At 45.9% G+C, this 21,215-nt stretch overlaps 1 long non-coding RNA gene across 1 annotated transcript in view; it reads left to right on the top strand.

Moving 5' to 3' along the window:
- The window catches only part of LOC121008107, a 98,793-nt gene extending 77,957 nt beyond the window's left edge, over nucleotides 1-20,836 (top strand). The window contains exon 3 of the long non-coding RNA XR_005780518.1: nucleotides 20,779-20,836. This is a non-coding gene — a long non-coding RNA (uncharacterized LOC121008107). The remainder of the gene's footprint in view (nucleotides 1-20,778) is intronic.
- The last annotated feature ends 379 nt before the right edge of the window (nucleotides 20,837-21,215 follow it).

Below are 21,215 nucleotides of genomic sequence, written 5' to 3'. Positions count from 1 at the left end.
GTGCGTCACCCACAGATCCCCCATGTGCGTCACCCACAGATCCCCCATGTGCGTCACCCACAGATCCCCCATGTGCGTCACCCACAGATCCCCCATGTGCGTCACCCACAGATCCCCCATGTGCGTCACCCACAGATCCCCCATGTGCGTCACCCACAGATCCCCCATGTGCGTCACCCACAGATCCCCCATGTGCGTCACCCACAGATCCCCCATGTGCGTCACCCACAGATCCCCCATGTGCGTCACCCACAGATCCCCCATGTGCGTCACCCACAGATCCCCCATGTGCGTCACCCACAGATCCCCCATGTGCGTCACCCACAGATCCCCCATGTGCGTCACCCACAGATCCCCCATAATAGTGCGTCACCCACAGATCCCCCATAACAGTGCGTCACCCACAGATCCCCCATAACAGTGCGCCATCCACAGACCACAATTAGTTAAAAACCCACCAAAAGCACACCTATTGGTTCAAAATATTTTTTTTCTTATTTTCCTCCTCAAAAACCTAGGTGCGTCTTATGGGCCGGTGCGTCTTATAGGGCGAAAAACACGGCAATTTTATTTTAAAATTATATCTGTCATCTATTGGGACAAAGTAGTCACAGTTAAGACAATGTCCCGTCAGAGGGAGAATAAATACGGATGGCATGTATAAATTGTATAATCACAGGGTACCACCTGCCTTAAAACGTAGCCTTTATTATATAATACGTGTAAAATAACAAACTCCCATTAGAACAAAGAAAGAAAAAGAAAAAACTAAAATCGACACTCTATAGATGGACCAGCGGTCAGTGCTCTGAAACAAGTTATTTCTGTATCTTGGTGAGATCCCTAAAGGACGTTTGATTTTAGGCAGGATGATGGTTTCTAGAATGGGCCTGTCCCTGGATATTGCCCTAAGATATTTATTACTGCCTAAAAAACGGAATGGCCGCCCCGATAGGGGCGATCCCGTGTTCAGGAACCTCCTGTATTGCCCTAGTATACCCCTATTGGTGATAGTTAGGACTGGGTCTGGTCGCAGTCTCCTAGGGAGTAACCTAGGCTAAGTACAGAAAATAATAAAGATATATTCACCGATTATTGCATCATATAAATACATGCTGGGTCCAAAATGTCGTTTAGAGTGAAAAAGAGAGGTATTCTATGATACACATTCTAGACAGCTGCTTAATGCTCACAGTGGTGCATTATTGTGACGCAGACGTTCATTACGATGCCAAGCGTACTATTGGTATTGGTATGTATATATATATATATATATATATATATATATATATAATTCCCAACGCGTTTTGCCCATACCAATAACCTGGGCTCATCAGGGGATATATAACAGGCATCAATATTAGCATGAACAGGACACAATCTTCCTTATCATGGATGACAGTACAATACGATTGTCACCAGTGTTAGGCTTTCAATCTTTACAGCCTTACACCACCAATCCACACTCTTGGACGGTACAGTCAGAACCACACAAAACAGGGTCACAGCCCTATATGGACTTAGTGGATAGATTTGTTCCCCCTAAAGACAGACATCTAAACACTTCACCATATCCATATGTGAGCTGGTAGTGTGTCTGCCGACGATACACATTAATGGTCACATTAAAGGGGTTATCCGAGTTAATAAAAAAAAAAATAAAACCTCTTAAAATCCATCAGGATATACATATAATTTGGTTAAGCTAGATTTCATCAAGTTAAAACCCATATGTCCACCTTTTCATGGTTCTGTCATTGTTTGTTTACATGCTGAAGTACAAGGTGAGGGGGCGTATAACAACAAAGCCTGAGCTCTGCCTCATGAATATTTCTGGGCGTGAACAACCTGACCTTTCCTTCACCCTGCTCTGCACTTTGCAAAAAAACAAAAACAAACATGATCATCTCCTAGCTCACACTGGCAGAAGATCTTCCTGTCACATTGCAGCTAGAGATGGGAAGTTTGGATCTTTTTCATGAATCGGTTCATTTGAATCAGTTCACTCAAAAGAACCGATTCATGAATCGAATCTTCGGTTCACTTGCGGAGTCGGCTCTCAAGTGAACCGAAGGTCAAGAGGGACTCGCTCCTGGCAAACACAGCACTGCTGCAGTGAATGCAGTGGAGCAGACTGTGATGTAGTGGCTATAGTTATTGCAGGGACTCAGATAATTGTCTGAGAGTTTATTAGTTAAAAGAATCGTGTCTACCAGACTTCCTGCTATGCACCCTGTACACACACAGCTCTGCTACATGCTATACTACACACCCTGTACACACACAGCTCTGCTACATGCTATACTACACACCCTGTACACACACAGCTCTGCTACATGCTATACTACACACCCTGTACACACACAGCTCTGCTACATGCTATACTACACACCCTGTACACACACAGCTCTGCTACATGCTATACTACACACCCTGTACACACACAGCTCTGCTACATGCTATACTACACACCCTGTACACACACAGCTCTGCTACATGCTATACTAATGCCCCCCCCAGTCTCCCCTCCCCCCTCTGCTGCCGGAGAAGATATCGCCTCGGCTCTGGTATGTACTGCACATGAGCGATCGTATACCAGAGCCGAGGCAGTGTGAGAAGAGCTGGAGAGGGGAGGGCACCAGAGGCTCTGAGCCGAGGCAGTGTTAGAAGAGCTGGAGGGGGGAGGGCACCAGAGGCTCTGACGTTTCGTTTAGAGCCTGGCCACTCCCTCAAGCGGATGCGCCCCAGAGAGGAGCGTCACGATAGCTCTTCCCCTCCTGCGTCATCGCGCCGCCCATCAGTGAGCAGCCGCTCCTCCCGTTCGCGTCGCCCCCCGCACCACGGCCCAGCCTCCATTCAAGAGGCGCCTTACAGAGAGATCTTTAGACGGTAAAGACAGCATCTTCAGAGCCACATAATCACATCCGGATTATGCAGATGTCTGCCAACCCATATGAATATAACTATTTAAGTGACTCCCACTCACACAAGGTAGATCAATCAGTGATGCTATACATCTCACCTGGCAGGAGACAAAAAATACATAGGTGGATCCCTGCTATATATATATATATATATATATATATATCTGTACAGATGAGGATGTATATGCTGGATAGGGGCATTATAGTCCCTATGTTTACATCTGACCGTACAGTTATATATTTTTATATTTAACGTCCTACACATTTCCGTCAATCACGTGTATGTTTCTTTTTAGCTTTTATGCTATATTTAATTTTGTTCTTCTTGTTTTATTTAATTTTAACTTTCACCTTTTTCACTATAAGAGAAGGTGGGATAGCAGGGTGTAGGAGATGGCTACATGCCCTCCCCATTACAGTCAACCCACTGCTATAATATAACCACACTTTTATATCGATAATTCATGACAGACTATAAAAAGCAAGAGAAATCAATGTTCTCATTAAGTCCCAGTGGTGACATGGTACTTAACCTATGAATCCATCTGGACTTTTGTTTCAAGATAGTGTCTATGTCACCTCCTCTGATAGAGTGTTTTATAGTCTCTATCATAGAGAAACGTAGTGTATTTGGGTCTGCTCCATGCTGGAGTACAACATGTCTGGACAATGGTTTGTCACGTTTATGACGGACATCTCCGACATGTTCCAATATTCTCTTTTTGAATGCCCTACATGTTTTCTATTGGGACAAGAAAGGTCTATGTCCTGCGCAAAAAATAAATAAAAAATAATACATGTAGGCTGGCTTCAAAATTAGTTATTTGCAGTTCAGATGGGCCCATTGCAAAAATTGAAAATAATTGGCTTGGTAAAGAAAAATGCATTTTGGGATACATGGGACCTTTTTTTTTTTATTTTATTTTTTTGGAGGCGGCGGCTAACCAAAAGCAACTCTGGCATTTTTTTTTTACAAAGTGTTCAGCGTAAAATAATGAGATACGTTAATAGATTGGGTCGTGGGGAAAATGTGGTGATACCAATTATTATATTTATTAATTTTTTTAAAATATATTCAGAATAATCAATAGGAATGGGGCCTTTAATTAATTTGTAACTTTATTTTTTTATATATAATTTTAAAAACTTTATACTTTTTTTTTTCTTGAGCCTGTGATCTTTTGATCGTTTGTGCTATACACTAATACGTCTGTACCACAGTGCATAGCATAGTGATTACAGTCTCGGCAATGAGAGCCAGGTGCCAACTGTAATACAGTTGGAAGCCATAAGTGATGGTCGGAGTCCAGCTCCTGACCTCATGCTATCGCCATGGCTTAAAATAATACATCAACTAAAATGCAACAGTACTCTGCTAACTCTGCTACTGTGTGGGGGCAGCCACAAGGAGACGTTATACTGTATGGGGAAGCCACAAGGAGACATTATACTGTATGGGGGCAGCCACAAGGAGACATTATACTGTATGGGGGCAGCCACAAGGAGACGTTATACTGTATGGGGGCAGCCACAAGGAGACGTTATACTGTATGGGGAAGCCACAAGGAGACATTATACTGTATGGGGGCCACAAGGAGACATTATACTGTATGGGGGCAGCCACAAGGAGACATTATACTGTATGGGGGCAGCCTCAAGGAGACGTTATACTGTATGGGGGCCACAAGGAGACATTTATACTGTATGGGGGCAGCCACAAGGAGACGTTATACTGTAGGGGGGCCTCAAGGAGACGTTATACTGTAGGGGGGCCTCAAGGAGACGTTATACTGTAGGGGGGGCCTCAAGGAGACGTTATACTGTATGAGGGCCACAAAGAGCTACTATACTGTATGGGGGGCCACAAGGAGACGTTATACTGTATGGGGGGCCACAAGGAGACGTTATACTGTATGGGGGGCCACAAGGAGACTATATACTGTACGGGGGGGCACAAGGAGACATTACACTGTATGGGGGCCACAAGGAGACATTACACTGCAGGGGGCGGGCGCCACAAGGAGATGTTATAATAAATAAAGTCTTGTGGCGGCCACCATACATACAATAATACTTTACGATATTCAGTCCTGATCAAAAGTTTAAGACCACTTGAAAAATGGCAAAAAATCCTATTTAGCATGGCTGGATTTTAACAAGGTTCCAAGTAGAGCTTCAACATGCAACAAGAAGAAATGGGAGTGAGACAAAACATTTTTTGAGCATTCAATTTAGTGAAAACAACGAATAAACTGAAACAGGCTGTTTTTCAGCTGATCAAAAGTTTAGGACCACACCTCCCAAAAAAACTAAACCAGCCCAAAACAGAAATCCAACTTCCAAACATCAACTCAGTAATGAGTAGCTCCACCGTTATTGTTTATCACTTCAAAAATTCGTTTCAGCATGCTTGATGTAAGCGTTTCCATGAGCTGAGTGGGAACATTTCCCCAAGTGGTGAAGACGGCCGCACGAAGGCCATCTACTGTCTGGAACTGTTGTCCATTTTTATAAACTTGTAAACTTCCCTTGCCATCCATCCCCAAAGGTTCTCAATTGGATTTAGATAAGGGGAACACGCAGGATGGGCCAAAAGAGTGATGTTATTCTCCTGGAAGAAGTCCCTTGTCCTGCGGGCATTGTGTACTGTAGCATTGTCCTGTTGAAAAACCCAGTCGTTACTACATAGACGAGGGCCCTCAGTCATGAGGAATGCTCTCTGCAACATCTGGACATAGCCAGCGGCCGTTTGACGCCCCTGCATTTCTTGAAGCTCCATTGTTCCACTGAAGGAAAAAGCACCCCAGACCATTATGGCGCCCCCTCTACTGTGGCGCGTAGAAAACATCTCAGGTGGGATCTGCTTGTCATGCCAGTAACGTTGGAAACCATCAGGACCATCAAGGTTAAATTTTTTTCTCATCAGAAAATAAAACTTTCTTCCACCTTTGAATGTCCGATGTTTGGTGCTCTCAGGCAAAGTCAAAACAAGCAGTTCTTCTGTGGCGTTCAAGGAGACAAGGTCTTTGAATACGTTTTTTGTTTTTGAAGCCCTTCAGTCTCAGATGCCGTCTGATGGTTATGGGGCTGCAGTCAGCACCAGTAAGGGCCTTAATTTGGGTTGAGGATCGTCCAGTGTCTTGACGGACAGCCAATTGGATCCTCCGGCTCAGTGCTGATGACATTTTTTTGGATCTTCCACTTAACTTTTTTGTTCCATAACCCTCAGGATCATTTAAGAAATTCCAAATGACTGTCTTACTGTGTCCCACCTCAGCAGCGATGGCTCGCTGTGAGAGACCCTGCTTATGCAGTTCAACAACCCGACCACATTCAAAAAGGGAGAGTTTTTTTGCCTTTGCCATCACAACGTGTGACTACCTGACAGAAAATGACAATGAATCCACATCTTTGCACAGATTTGGCCTTTTAAAGGCATGTGGTCCTAAAATTTGGATCAGCTGAAAAACAGCCTGTTTCAGTTTAATCATTATTTTCAATTAATTGAATGCTCAATTTTTTTTTTGTCTTACTCTCATTTCTTCTTGTTGCATGTTGAAGCTCTACTTGGAACCTTGTTAAGATCCAACAATGTAAAATATGATTTTTTTTTACATTTTTCAAGTGGTCTTAAACTTTTGATCAGGACTGTACTTTTCCCGCTTCTGCCTCGCTTGTGTGCTCTGATTCTGACATCAGATGTCGGTGGGCGGAGATTTGAATATGGGAGCAAGGAGGAGGAAGAGCCGGGGGCGGCCCGCTGCGGGAAGTAGTAAGTTTCTAATTTTGTCATCAGAGCACACGAGCGAGGCAGCCGCAGGAAAAGTCTCTCCAGAGACACCCAGTACTCACACAGAGTTCGCCACATAGAACCGGCACGGGTGGGTGACGGATGGTGATGTCAGATGGTGGGTGGAGTCTGGAGACTTGAATAAGGGAGGCAGGGCAAGAAGGAGCGAGTGGAAGTAATGTGTTTGTACTCAGCGCTATGCAAGGTGCAGGGGCGGGCGGATGCAGATTTAGAAGCGGTCAGCGCACATGACCGCTTCGATGACGTCACAAAATACAGCGGTAATGAGGAAACAGCGATATCGCCATATCGCCGTTTTTTAATTCCGCTGTATATCGTGAACACCGGTATATCGCCCAACACTACCCCGCACCCAAAACAGTGACCTCCACAGCCCCCCACCCCTTGGACCTTCACAGCAGACCACCCCCTTAACTTTGACCTTTACAGCATCCTTCCCCTTTAAGGCTACATTAACACGACCGTATGTGTTTTGCGGTCCACAAATTGCAGATCCGCAAAACACGGATACCGGCCGTGTGAATGTAGCCGGCCCTATGATAGAAATGCCTATTCTTGTCCGCGATTGCGGACAAGAATAGGACATGCTCTATATTTTTTGCGGCCCCATTGAAATGAAATTGCGGAAAGGATGCGGAGCCAAAAATACGGTTGTGTGAATGCACCCTAACAGTGACTTTCACAGCATACCACCCCCTTGACAGTGACCTCCACAGGGGCCCGCCCCCTTAACAGTGGCCTTTACTGGATCGGGGGCGTGTCCTTTTGAACAGCTCACTCTAAGACGGCAGATTCGGAGTGATGTCCGCTAACCGTGCACCCATACCTTCACGCATTGCCGTCCGACTATTCGTAACCAGCAGCACTGTACTGTCTGAGTATGAGCTGCAGGGAGAAAGTCACCCTCCCTCCCACCTCTGCAGCTGACAGAAATCGATTTTTACCTTCATTTTTTAAATCCCTGTCGGCTAAGAAGTGGAGGGGCATGGCCTAACCAGATATGGGTGTGGCTTAGTGGGACCTAGAAGGTGATTTTTATTTTTTTTTTAAACATTTTTTTTAATTTTATTTATAATAAATCCTTTTACATGACAATTTCACTGCACGTCACATATTGGTGAGCAGAAAAAGTAATACATCACACATTACAAGAATAATAGACATATTGCATACATGTCAAGGTAGGGTGATCAATGTTGAGCACGTGCAGAAAGAAAAATATAAGTAAGCATTTATTAAACAATAACCTCCCCCCCCTCCCTCCTTAACCCTCCCACCCCACCCTAAAGGATGTCTGTACCTACTCCTACTCCCCCCTCATACAGTATGCTAGACTGAGTCAGCCGGAATTTATTTACGTGGGTTGTGGCACCGGGCCCGACTCCCGGGTATCACCTGCTAATCTCCCAATGCTCCCAGTCAACACTGCCTTTGAGTACCACTCTGTATACCTAAATGATGCCATTAGTGTCGTGATATCTCTCCGTGGAAGATGTTTTTCAATGAAGGTTTGCCATTTACGGAAGAATTCCTTTGTTTTTTTTCCCTTTTTGATGCTCCGTATCAAGTTTGTCTATGTACATGAAGTGAGACATTTGGGAAATCAGTTCACTAATTTGAGGTGTGTTAGGTTTGAGCCAACAATTTAGAAGGCCACGGAGAGATATCAGCAGGGCTACATCAACAATCAACCTGGGTTTTGCGGTGCCTTCAAAAATGTGTAAAAGTAAAGTGCCGGGGCTGTGAGCTAGTGATTCCCCCCATGTGCCCTTGATCCAACCAGACACCAACTTCCAGAAGGTCTGAACAGATGTACATTCCCACATACAGTGTAATAAGTCTGCCTGCTCTGCACCGCATTACGGGCACTTTGTTAAATAACCTTCTTTTGGGCTCCTTCTTGATATGTTGAATGCGTAAATCGCTGAATGTATGAAACGGAAATGTGACTCTCTCCATTTTTCACAAGGCACCGCCTTACAAACTCTCATCCACCCCGTCAAAACTTCCTCTACTGGCAACGACACCTTCAGTTTTCTCCCCCATTTTTTGAAAAGGCCGGCCTCTATCTTCTTATCCGCTGATTCTCTTATAACAAGGTATATATGAGAGATAGAGTATCTAGCATCGCCTTGCGTCAGTGAAAATGCCAGAGATTGGTTTGTACATTCGCTAGAAACGTCAAACAGTCTCTGTTTGCAGAAGTGTATAAGTTGCTGGTAGGCAAGAAACTGGGAACCACCAAGACCATATTTGTCATATACTTCTGAGAATGTCCTATATCTTTTCTCAGATATGTGGAGCACATCTAAAAATGTGTGTATTCCTCTAGATCTCCATGTTTTAAACATTTTGTTTTGTGCTCCTAAGGGGAATTCGGGGTGCCTCCATAGTACCAAGTTTCTGGAAGCTAGAAATGGTCTCTTGGCTAATTTACGCACCTCCTTCCAAGTGACCATGGTGTCTCGTAAAATCAGAGAGTGTTTTAAATGGGGTGGAAGTGCCTGTCTTCTAGTGTGCAGTAAGTTTACCAACGGCCATTCACCCGCCAATTGCTGTTCCAGACTAGGGTTGGAGTAAAAGTGAGTATTATACGTCCAATCCAGGCAATGCCTGAATAGGCAAGCCAGATTGTACAGCCGTATGTTTGGGATGTTCAAACCCCCTTGACACCTGGGCAACATTAGCTTAGATAGGGCCACCCTAGGTTTTTTCCCTGACCATAAGAAAGATGTAAACATGGATTGAATACCCCTGACATCAGAGTGTGTCAAGAGCAATGGCAGTGTTTGCATAGGATACAGGAGTTTCGGGAAACAGATCATCTTGATAAGATGTCCTCTGCCTGTTAGGGACAATGGGAGATTTTTCCACCTGTCAAGATCTTTCTTTATTGCTTTAAATAAGGGGGTATAATTTAGAGCATAAAGTGATTCTAGAGATCGCCCTATTTTGATGCCTAGATATTTGATATAGGTTTCCGCTACTACTATCTGATTACATGACTCTGGCAGTTTGAGTTTTGGCGAGGAAGTTCTCAGTGTGAGTAACATACATTTGTCTAAGTTTATTTTAAAGCCTGAAACCGGGCCAAATGAGGCCAGCAGTCGCAATACTTTCTCTAGGTCAGACAACGGGTCGGAAAGAAAAATGAGAAGGTCATCAGCAAATAACGAGGTCCTCACCTCCACTTTCCCTACCTTTTATGCCCTGACAAATATTTGCCTCCTCCAGCAGCCTAATCAACGGCTCCAAGGCTATATTAAATAATAATGGCGAGAGGGGGCAGCCCTGGCGCGTTCCTCTGGCTAGCTTAAAGGGCAGTGACAGGAATCCGGGTGTCGAGATTCTGGCTCTGGGTTCGCTATAGAGTGCTGATACAAATATTCTAAAGGGACCGGAAATCTGCATTTCGTCCAAGACCCTGTCTAACCAGTCCCATCTCACGTTATCAAATGCCTTTTCCGCGTCAAATGCAACTAACGAGGGCATAACAGATCTATCAAGATTCCCTTTCACTGCATCAAGTACTGTGAGGACTTTGCGGATGTTCAAAACTGCTGCTCTATTTTTGATAAATCCCGACTGGGATGGGGATACTAGATCAGGCATCACCAGAGAGAGTCTATCCGCCATTATTTTCGCTGCTATCTTTAGATCGACATTGATAAGTGAGATGGGACGGTACGACGAAGGAAGCAGCTCCCCCCTCCCGGGCTTGGGAATTAACTTAATATAAGCCACATTATCTGAGGAGGACAAGGGTGAGCCCGTGAGGACACCATTAAAAACCTTAGTGAGAGGCTCCACTATTTCTCCCGCCGACATCTTATAAAATTCTATGGAGTACCCATCGGGTCCTGGTGCCTTGTGTAGTTTCGAGTTTTTGATTGCCTTCAGGACTTCCGAGTCCGTGATTGGCGAGTTTAAAGCCTCGAGCTGGGCCTGCGACGGTGCTGGGAGGGTGGTACACTTCAGAAAGAACTCGGACATTGGATCAATTGGGCCCGGATCTTCATACAACTTAGCATAAAAGTCGCGCAAAACGGATACAATCTTCTCTGGCTTTTTGTGTACCTCACCCCGAGGGTCTGCTATGGACGTGATGTGATGCTGTCGCCTAGCATTTTTCACTAATGACGCCAAGAGTCTGCCTGACTTATTACCTTCCCTAAAAAATTTGGCCGTGGAAATTGACATATCCATCTTTGCCCTTCTCTCACAATTCATAATTTTCCCTGGCTACCCTCCATTGTATCCTAGATTGTTCTGAGGGCCTGGTCACATGTTCCGTATAAGCCGAACGGAGCACCTGACTATGTTTTGTTAATTCTTGAGCCACTTTCCTCTTGAGTCCCTGTGTATATGCCATTATGCGACCTCTTAGCACCGCTTTAGCTGCATCCCAGTAAATAGATGGTGAGTCTTGGTGTGAGCTATTATCCCCCTTGTATTCCCAATACCAACCCCTGAGTAGATCCGCAAAGTTCTCATCGTGATATAAGAATGTTGGGAAGCGCCATATGATGTCTGAACCCCTGGGCTGTTTTTCTGCTAGATTTAAGGAGATGGGGGCATGATCTGATATAATCAAATCGTTTATCTTGGTTCCTAAGATCCTGTTTGTTAGATCGCTGGAGGTAAGAAGGTAATTGATTCTCGACCATGAGTCGTGGGGGTTGGAGTAAAAAGTATACTCCCTACTATCAGGGTTTGAGAGCCGCCAGGAGTCTATCAGTGCTGTATCATCCATAAATTTTACCAGTCCCCCCTCCACTACGGATAGGCGCTCTTCATGCTCCCTCGAGGAATGCACAGCATTAAAGTCTCCCCCCACCACTTTGTTGGATGACCCATCTTTGGCAATAATCCCGGCTAATTTAGATAAAAAGGGCCTATTGTCTCCATTAGGGGCATAAACATTGTAGATCGTGAATTCATCCGATCCCAGCGAGATCCTCGCTACACACCATCTCCCCTCGTCGTCACACGACTGTTCTAGAACAGTGGAGGACAAATTCTTATGTATCAAGATCAGCACTCCCGCTTTGCGATTGACTGCAGCGGAACCCACCACGGTACCCACCCACATCCTCCTCATCCTGACATAATCCTCGTCTGATAAGTGCGTCTCCTGTAGGAGGGCTATGTCAGCATGAAGGTTTTTAAGATGCCGGAGTATCTTGTTTACGCTTCTGAGGGGAGCGCAACCCCTTAACATTCCAGGATACTATTTTCATGGTGGTTCCCGCTGTGTGCCAATTTGCATGCGGAGATGAGGAGAGGCAGACATCCAATAGTTAAATACAAAATTAACATTTCCCAAAATCCCTGCAATATAACAAAAACAACAACAATAAATGCAGAGCCTGAATATATTAGGCCCTAAATATGACCTTAAAGGCCATTTTTGATCTTTTAGCGACTTCGCTTTTTTCCCCATGCGTAAGCGCACGATCAAGATGTTATGATCGCCACGCCCCCCCTAACTACCAACCTACTGAGAGCACGTTTCCAACTTTAACTGTAACCGAGCAGAGCATATCAACATTAAGAATGTGGTGTAGCGTGTCCCAACCATCAGCCCACCCATCCGGATCAAGAAAACCGGGGCCCCAGGGATCAGTGAGAAAAACGATTTCCCTGCGGGAGCAAATTTGTGCCCCCGATTTCCCCAACCCGAAAGGAAAAGGCCAAACCCTACCACACGCATCCATTCCGGTATATAACAATAAAAATGACATGACATAATGGCAGGGCACACCGAGTCAGTGGATCCGCCTCTCGGATTCGGGAGAGCCGGGGCCCCAGGGATCAAGTGAGACCTTAACATCCCTACGGGAGCAAATCTGCCCCCGGCCACCCTCATCCAACAGGCCGACCCCACCACATACCGCCTAAACGCTCTGGAGTCCATATTGTCCCCTGGACCTGGGCAATGGAGTACTTCGCCAGGCTCCGCAGTCAGTTCATCTAATCTCACGACGTTGGCTCGAGCTCACGCCGATTCGATCCACAGTGGGTCGCTCGTGTGGTCCCGCCAACAACGGGTCCTCCGTATGGCCGTTCAAGCCCCAGTCCCGATCACGATGACTCGGCGTCCCCGACATTTCCCGATGGGATGGCGTGTTTCTTACTAGGGAGTTGGAAGCCTCGTCCGGCGAATGGTATAACGTAGAGGAGCCATCCGGACGGTAGATTAGAAGAGATGCTGGGTATACCAGTGCGAATTTGACCTTCCTGTTGTATAGTTGCGTACAGATCGGCGAGAAAGCCTTCCTTCTCCTAGAGACTTCCGCAGAATAGTCCCCAAAAATTAATATCTTCGCCCCTCTCAGCATGACAGGGCCTTTACTCGCTTTGTAAGCTCTGAGGATGGCCTCCTTGTCGGAGTAATCTAAATACCGCATAATGACCTGCCTGGGTCTGACTGGTTGCTGGTCATCACTGCGGTTGTTCGGGCCCACTCTGTGTGCGCGCTCCACCTTGCAATGGCGCGAAATCCCCAGGGCCCCGGGTAGCTCGTTTTCGCAGATAGCCAGTAACTCCCCCGCCGGTATCGCCTCCTTCAGCCCCACCAATCTCAAGTTATTGCGTCTGGAGCGATTTTCTAAGTCCTCCACCTTCTCACACAATCTCTTGTTTTCCGTGAGCACCTTATGCAGTTTGTGGAGGATCGATTCTGCCGTGTCTTCCATCACCTGTATTCAGGATTCAGCCACATCTAATCTGGCATCATGTTGTTGCACAGTGTCCTGCAGCTGTTGCATGACATGGGTGACTGAAGAGGCCAAGGTTTCCCCAGGTCAGGAGCCAGGTGGGCAGCGACTTCCACTGCAAGCGCCTTGTAATCTATATATTTAATCAGGGATTCCGGCATGATATTCTGCGTCTCCTTTCTCTCTGCTATCTGCTCCGGCTGACTCTGGAACGCGCTTAAGTCCGCCGCGTCTGAATTCGGCGCCATGCTGGCTGGCATCTCGTCCTCATGCAGCGGTGATGGTAGCACTCTGCTCTTGAGTTTTTTGCCCATGTTTACAAGGTAGCGATCCATACAGCGTGGTCGCACCCTGCGGTCCCGCTCCCTACTTCAGAGAGGCAGTCGCACGGGCAGTATGTCTCGGTTTGTGGCTGGCAGTCGGGGAGCTCCTGCACCGAGCTGCTTCACATGGCGGCGCCGGAACCGGAAGTCACGTCAGTCTCCGAAGGTGATTTTTAACTTCATTTTTTCAATCTGTCTGCTGAGGAGTGGGAGGGGGCGTGGCCTAACCGGATCGGGGGCGTGGCCTTTTGAACAGCTCACTCTAAGGGTCCATTCACACGTCCGTAGAATGGTTCCGCATCCATTCCGCAATTATGCGGAACAGGTGCGGACCCATTCATTCTCTACGGGGCCGGAAGAGATTTGTGCTGTCCGCATCTGCATTTCCTGAGCGCGGCCCCGATCTTCCGGTCTGCAGCTCCGGAAAAAAATAGAGCATGTACTATTCTTGTTCGCAATTGCGGACAAGAATAGGCATTTCTATGGGGGTGCCGGCTGGGTGTATTGCTGATCCGCAATGCACTACGGACGTCTGAATGGAGCCTAAGGCCTCATGCACACGACCGTATTTTTTTGCGGTCCGCAAAACGGGGTTCCGTTTTCCCGTGATCCGTGACTGTTTTTTGTCCGTGGGTCTTCCTTGATTTTTGGAGGATCCACGGACATGAAAAAAAAAGTCGTTTTGGTGTCCGCCTGGCCGTGCGGAGCCAAACGGATCCGTCCTGAATTACAATGCAAGTCAATGGGGACGGATCCGTTTGACGTTGACACAATATGGTTACATTTCAAACGGATCTGTCCCCATTGACTTTCAATGTAAAGTCTGAAGTCCCTTTTATACCATCGGATCGGAGTTTTCTCCAATCCGATGGTATATTTTAACTTGAAGCGTCCCCATCACCATGGGAACGCCTCTATGTTAGAATATACTGTCGGATATGAGTTAGATCGTGAAACCTCATTTCCGACAGTATATTCTAACACAGAGGCGTTCCCATGGTGATGGGGACGCTTCTAGTTAGAATATACTACAAACTGTGTACATGACTGCTGCCTAGCAGGATCCGATCTCTTACAGGGGGCCGTGATCAGCACAATTAACCCCTCAGGTGCCGCACCTGAAGGGGTTAATTGTACTATCATATCCCCCTGTAAGAGATCAGGGCTGCCAGGCAGCAGGGGGCAGACCCCCCCCCCTCCCCAGTTTGAATATCATCGGTGGCCAGTGCGGCCCCCCCCCTTCCTCCCTCTATTGTAATAAATCGTTGGTGGCACAGTGTGCGCCCCCTCCCCTTCCTCCCTCTATTGTAATAAATCGTTGGTGGCACAGTGTGCGCCCCCTCCCCTTCCTCCCTCTATTGTAATAAATCGTTGGTGGCACAGTGTGCGCCCCCCCCCTTCCTCCCTCTATTGTAATAAATCGTTGGTGGCACAGTGTGCGCCCCCTCCCCTTCCTCCCTCTATTGTAATAAATCGTTGGTGGCACAGTGTGCGCCCCCCATCGGCCCCCCCTCCCTCTATAGCATTAACAACATTGGTGGCCAGTTTGCGGCCTCCCATCTCCCCCCCCCCCCCCAATCATTGGTGGCAGCGGGTTACTAGCAATAGTACAATAGTAAAAGATTCATACTTACCTGGGAGCTGCGATGTCTGTGTCCGGCCGGGAGCTCCTCCTACTGGTAAGTGACAGTTCATTTAGCAATGCGCCGCACAGACCTGTCACTTACCAGTAGGTGGAGCTCCCGGCCGGACACGAACATCGCAGCAGACGCCAGCAGCAGGTAAGTATGAATCTTCTACTATTGTACTATTGCTAAGTAACCATGGCAACCAGGACTGTAGTAGCGTCCTGGTTGCCATGGTTACCGATCGGAGCCCCAGCGATTAAACTGGGACTCCGATCGGAACTCCGCTGCCACCAGGGGGGGAGATGGGAGGCCGCACACTGGCCACCAATGTTGTTAATGCTATAGAGGGAGGGGGGGCCGATGGGGGGCGCACACTGTGCCACCAACGAATTATTACAATAGAGGGAGGGGGGGCCGCACTGGCCACCAACCTATTATTACAATAGAGGGGGGGGCCGCACTGGCCACCAATGATATTCAAACTGGGGAGGGGGGGGGGGGGTCTGCCCCCTGCTGCCTGGCAGCCCTGATCTCTTACAGGGGGATATGATAGTACAATTAACCCTTTCAGGTGCCGCACCTGAAGGGGTTAATTGTGCTGATCACGGCCCCCTGTAAGAGATCGGGTGCTGCCAGGCAGCAGGGGGCAGTCTTGTACACAGTTTGTAGTGTATTCTAACTAGAAGCGTCCCCATCACCATGGGAACGCTTCTGTGTTAGAATATACTGTCGGAAATGAGGTTTCACGAAGTGAAAACTTAGATCTGAAAAAGCTTTTATGCAGACGGATCTTTGGATCCGTATGTATGAAAGTAACCTACGGACACGGATGCCAATCTTGTGTGCATCCGTGTTCTTTCACGGACCCATTGACTTGAATGGGTCCGTGAGCCGTTGTCCGTCAAAAAAATAGGACAGGTCATATTTTTTTGACGGACAGGATACACGGATCACGGTCTCGGCTGCAAAACGGTGCATTTTCCGATTTTTCCACGGACCCATTGAAAGTCAATGGGTCCGCGAAAAAAAACTGAAAATGGCACAACGGCCACGGATGCACACAACGGTCGTGTGCATGAGGCCTAAGTGTAGTGGAGCTTAAGTGAGTGTGAGCTGCAGGGAGAAAGTCACCCTCCCTCCCACCCCTGCAGCTGACAGAAGTTGATTTTTACCTTCATATTTTCAATCCCCGTTGGCTCATTAGTGGGGGGCGTGGTCTAACCGGACCAGGGGCGTGGCTTAGTGGGACCTGGGGCGGGGTTTTAAGTCTTTTGAGGGTGGACACATTGTGGCAGGGGGCGTGTCTGGGCTCCTTCCTGGAAGAGTGACGCCCCTCTGGGCACCTTACTGGCTCATCTGCATATCAAATAAACTGTATTTTCAGAGGATAAAAACATCTATTGCTGGAACAAAGGCACATCTGGAAATAAGGTACTAAGTGCAATTAGGCTATGGCTTTACTTCAATAGCAATTATCCTGGTGAAAGATTTCCTTTAAGGGCTCTTTCACACTTGCGTTGTCCGGATCCGGCGTGCACTCCATTTGCTGGAATTACACGCCGGATCCGGAAAAACGCAAGTGAACTGAAAGCATTTGAAGACAGATCCGTCTTCAAAATGCGTTCAGTGTTACTATGGCACCCAGGACGCTATTAAAGTCCTGGCTGCCATAGTAGTAGTGGGGAGCAGTATACTTACAGTCCGTGCGGCTCCCGGGGTGCTCCAGAATGACGTAAAAGTGCCCCATGCGCATGGATGACGTGTCCATGCGATCACGTCATCCATGCGCTTGGGGCGCCCTGACGTCACTCTGGAGCGCCCGGGGAGCCGCACGGACGGTAAGTATACTGCTCCCCCGCTCCCCACTACACTTTACCATGGCTGCCAGGACTTTAGCGTCCTGGCAGCCATGGTAACCATTCAGAAAAAGCTAAACGTCGGATCCGGCAATGCGCCGAAACGACGTTTAGCTTAAGGCCGGATCCGGATTAATGCCTTTCAATGGGCATTAATTCCGGATCCGGCCTTGCGGCAAGTGTTCAGGATTTTTGGCCGGAGCAAAAAGCACAGCATGCTGCGGTATTTTCTCCGGCCAAAAAACGTTCCGTTCCGGAACTGAAGAGATCCTGATGCATCCTGAACGGATTTCTCTCCATTCAGAATGCATTAGGATAAAACTGATCAGGATTCTTCCGGCATAGAGTCCCGACGACGGAACTCTATGCCGGAAGAAAAGAACGCAAGTGTGAAAGAGCCCTAAACCCTTAGGGACTAGGCCATTTTTTGAAAATCTGACCAGTATCACTTTATGTGGTGATAACTTTAAAACGCTTTTACTTATCCAGGCCATATTGTACTTCATGACACTGGTAAAATGGAGTAAAAAATTAATCTTTTTTATTTATAAAAAAATACCAAATTTGCAAGTTTTTAAGTTTCAATTTCTCTACTTCTATAATACATAGTAATATCTCCAAAAATAGTTATTACTTTACATTCCCCATATGTCTACTTCATGTTTGGATCATTTTGGGAATGACAATTTATTTTTTGGGGATTTTACAAGGCTTAGAAGTTTAGAAGCAAATCTTGAAATTTTTCAGAAATTTTCAAAAACCCACTTTTTAAGGACCAGTTCAGATCTGAAGTCACTTTGTGAGGCTTACATAATAGAAACCGCCCAAAAATGACCCCATTCGAGAAATTACACCCCTCAAGGTATTCAAAACTGATTTTACAAACTTTGTTAACCCTTTAGGTGTTCCACAAGAATTAATGGAAAATGGAGATAAAATTTTAAAATTTAACTTTTTGGGCAGATTTTCCATTCTAATATTTTTTTTCCAGTTACAAAGCAAGGGTTAACCGCCAAACCAAACTCAATATTTATCGCTCTGATTTTGTAGTTTACAGAAACACCCCATATGTGGTTGTAAACTGCTGTACAGGGACACTGCAGGGCGCAGAAGGAAAGGAATGCCATACGGTTTTTGGAAGGCAGATTTTGCTGGACTGGTTTTTTGACACCATGTCCCATTTGAAGCTCCCCTGATGCACAAAGAAATTTTTGCAGCAGAAACTCCAAAAAAGTTACCCCATTTTACAAACTACAGGATAGTGTGGCAGTTTTGTTGGTACTATTTCAGGGTACATATGATTTTTGGTTGCTTTATATTATACATTTTTTGTTATTTACAACATTCATCTGACAGGTTAGATCATGTGATATTTTTATAGAGCAGGTTGTCACGGACGCGGAGATACCTAATATGTATACTATTTTTTTATTTATGTAAGTTTTACACAATGATTTCATTTTTCAAAAAAAAATAATAATCCTGTTTTAGTGTCTCCATAGTCTGAGTGCCATAGTTTTTTCAGTTTTTGGGCGATTATCTTAGGTAGGGTTTCATTTTTTGAGGGATATTCATAGTTGGGACATAACCTGGGTAAGGTTTATTTAAATAGTTTATTTACAAATGCCTATGCAGGCGTTGAACCTATCTTGCCCCAGGTGAAAATTAATACTTCACTTTTATTAATACTTGAGATTAAAATCTAAATGTGAATGTGAAACATTTATTTTTAATTTTAATTAACGAACCAAAATAACAAAGAAGGTTAAAAATCCAGTCACCGCTCCACTGAAATATTGGTCAATAAATCAGGGGGGAGACCATGTGCACTCTCTCACCCTTATCACTTTACAGGCAATATGCTGCCCTCACACTGCTTGCAGTGCTACTGCCAACTGAACTAGGTTGTCAATCCAACCATGTAGTTGTGGGAGCAGTGATGCGTCAACCCACTGTGAGATCAACACATTAGATCATCACATGTGCTTTAAACTGACAGCTATCCTAATGGCAATAGACTCTGCAAGCAGGAAAAGCACGGTTTATGTTAGTAGGCCTAACATTGAAAAGTAGGCCAGCCGGACTACTGTTGGCTAGTTAGCAGTGGAGTGAAGCGCTGAGTTAAAAACTAAGACTGCCCCCGACATGTTTCACCAGACTTCTGGCTTCTTCAGGGTTAAATGGGCAGCAATGAGTGACCCCATGCGACTGGTGGATTAAATACATCATATTAGGATTGACAGACCCGGCATCCTATAATATATATATATATAGCAAAACAACCAACCAATTGTGTCTAAGAACACACCCCCACAAACAGGAGTGAAACGCCAATCCGAATCGTCTGCTGGATTCGTCATCACTGACGCGCTATCGTCATCAGCAGTGCGCTATCAGAGTCACCTGCTAGAATCGTCATCAGTGACGTCCTGTCCTTCAGATCCCTGCGCAAACACTTCGAGCGTCGGAGCTCATATTGTTAAACTGCGCATGCGTGCAGACTCTGACTCTAAAAGAGGAGAGTACTGTGCGGACCGCGGCTACTCCGACACTTAGGGCGAATACACTGTGAATACACTGTACAGAGTGAGGCCGCGCATGGACTTGGAGGTGAATGGGCATAAAATAAACATTCAGTTGACCATCCAAACGCCACCCTATAGATGCACTTCTCATGCGTATCTGTGGTGCGGATATTATAAAATGCTAATTGCTACATTAAATATAGTATAACATAAACAAATTGTGTTATAATAGTATATCGACCACAGTGCCACAGCTGCACAATTAGGAGGATGGCATTATTATTTATTGTGGTGATACATGTTGGTTTTTATCAGGTTGATGTATTCATGTTTTTACCATAACTGCATGATTAAGGGGATAGTTTTATTATTTAGAGTTGTGGTACATATTGGTTTTTAACAGGAGGCTATATCCATGTTCTTGTTGCAAATAGGTGGGCACTATATCTTCCAACAGAGGATGTAATTAATCGACACAGTACTAGGGATACACTGAAATTTTGGCTCTTATATGTATATACTTGTATAGGTGTCCACTGACACTTGAAAGGTAGAAAACATAAGGTAAAAATGCATTGATGACCTAGTTTTTACCACACAAAACCCCTCCTTCATTCTCAAAGAAAAGCCGTGAAGGCAAAACCCTCATTGAGCCCTTTTGGGTTGAGACTATCAAGCCGGTAGATCCACCTAGTTTCTTCTTTCAGAAGGATGACATCCAGATCACCCTTTCTTACACCTAGGTTTTTTTTTTACAAATTCCCCAGAATTTAAGCACCTTGTGATCTCCACCATGATAATCCCTTACATGCCTGGAGATAGACGTATCTGCCTTAGTGTTGATACTACTTCTATGTTGGCAGATCCTTCTCCTAAACTCTTGAGACGTCTTACCGACATAAATCTTAGCACATGGACATTGGATGGCATATACAATGCCTTTGGTCTGCAATTAATATATTGCCTGAGGTGGTATTCTTTCTCATCCACAGGATTGACAAAGGATCGACATCTTCTCACAAGAGGGCAGGAGACACAGTTCCCACACGGGTAGGTACCCACTATATTAGATGTTAGCCAAGTGGTTTTTGGCTGTACAGGACTGTAAAAACTATGGAACAGTGCATCCTTCAAATTCCTACCTAGACGGTAGGTAACACTGGGGTTCTGCGTAATGACTGCCCTCAGATCATTGTCCACCCACAGGACATGCCAGTGTTTCTTCAGAATCCGGAACATTTGATTGTTTTGGGCATCAAAGGTGCCAATGCACCTGACAACATGTGCATCGGGACCTTTGTGTGCGGCATTTAGCAGTTCTGTCCGGTTGATGTTACTTGCCCTGGCATATGCCTGGTGTAAAACCTTTTTAGGATATCCCCTTGCACGAAAGCGCTCATATAGAGTTTTGCTCTCTTTGATAAAACTG

Source organism: Bufo bufo, chromosome 7 (assembly GCF_905171765.1).
Source record: "Bufo bufo chromosome 7, aBufBuf1.1, whole genome shotgun sequence".
In the NCBI taxonomy this organism is placed as follows: Eukaryota; Metazoa; Chordata; class Amphibia; order Anura; family Bufonidae; genus Bufo; species Bufo bufo.
This window is presented reverse-complemented; position numbering and strand designations above follow the sequence as displayed.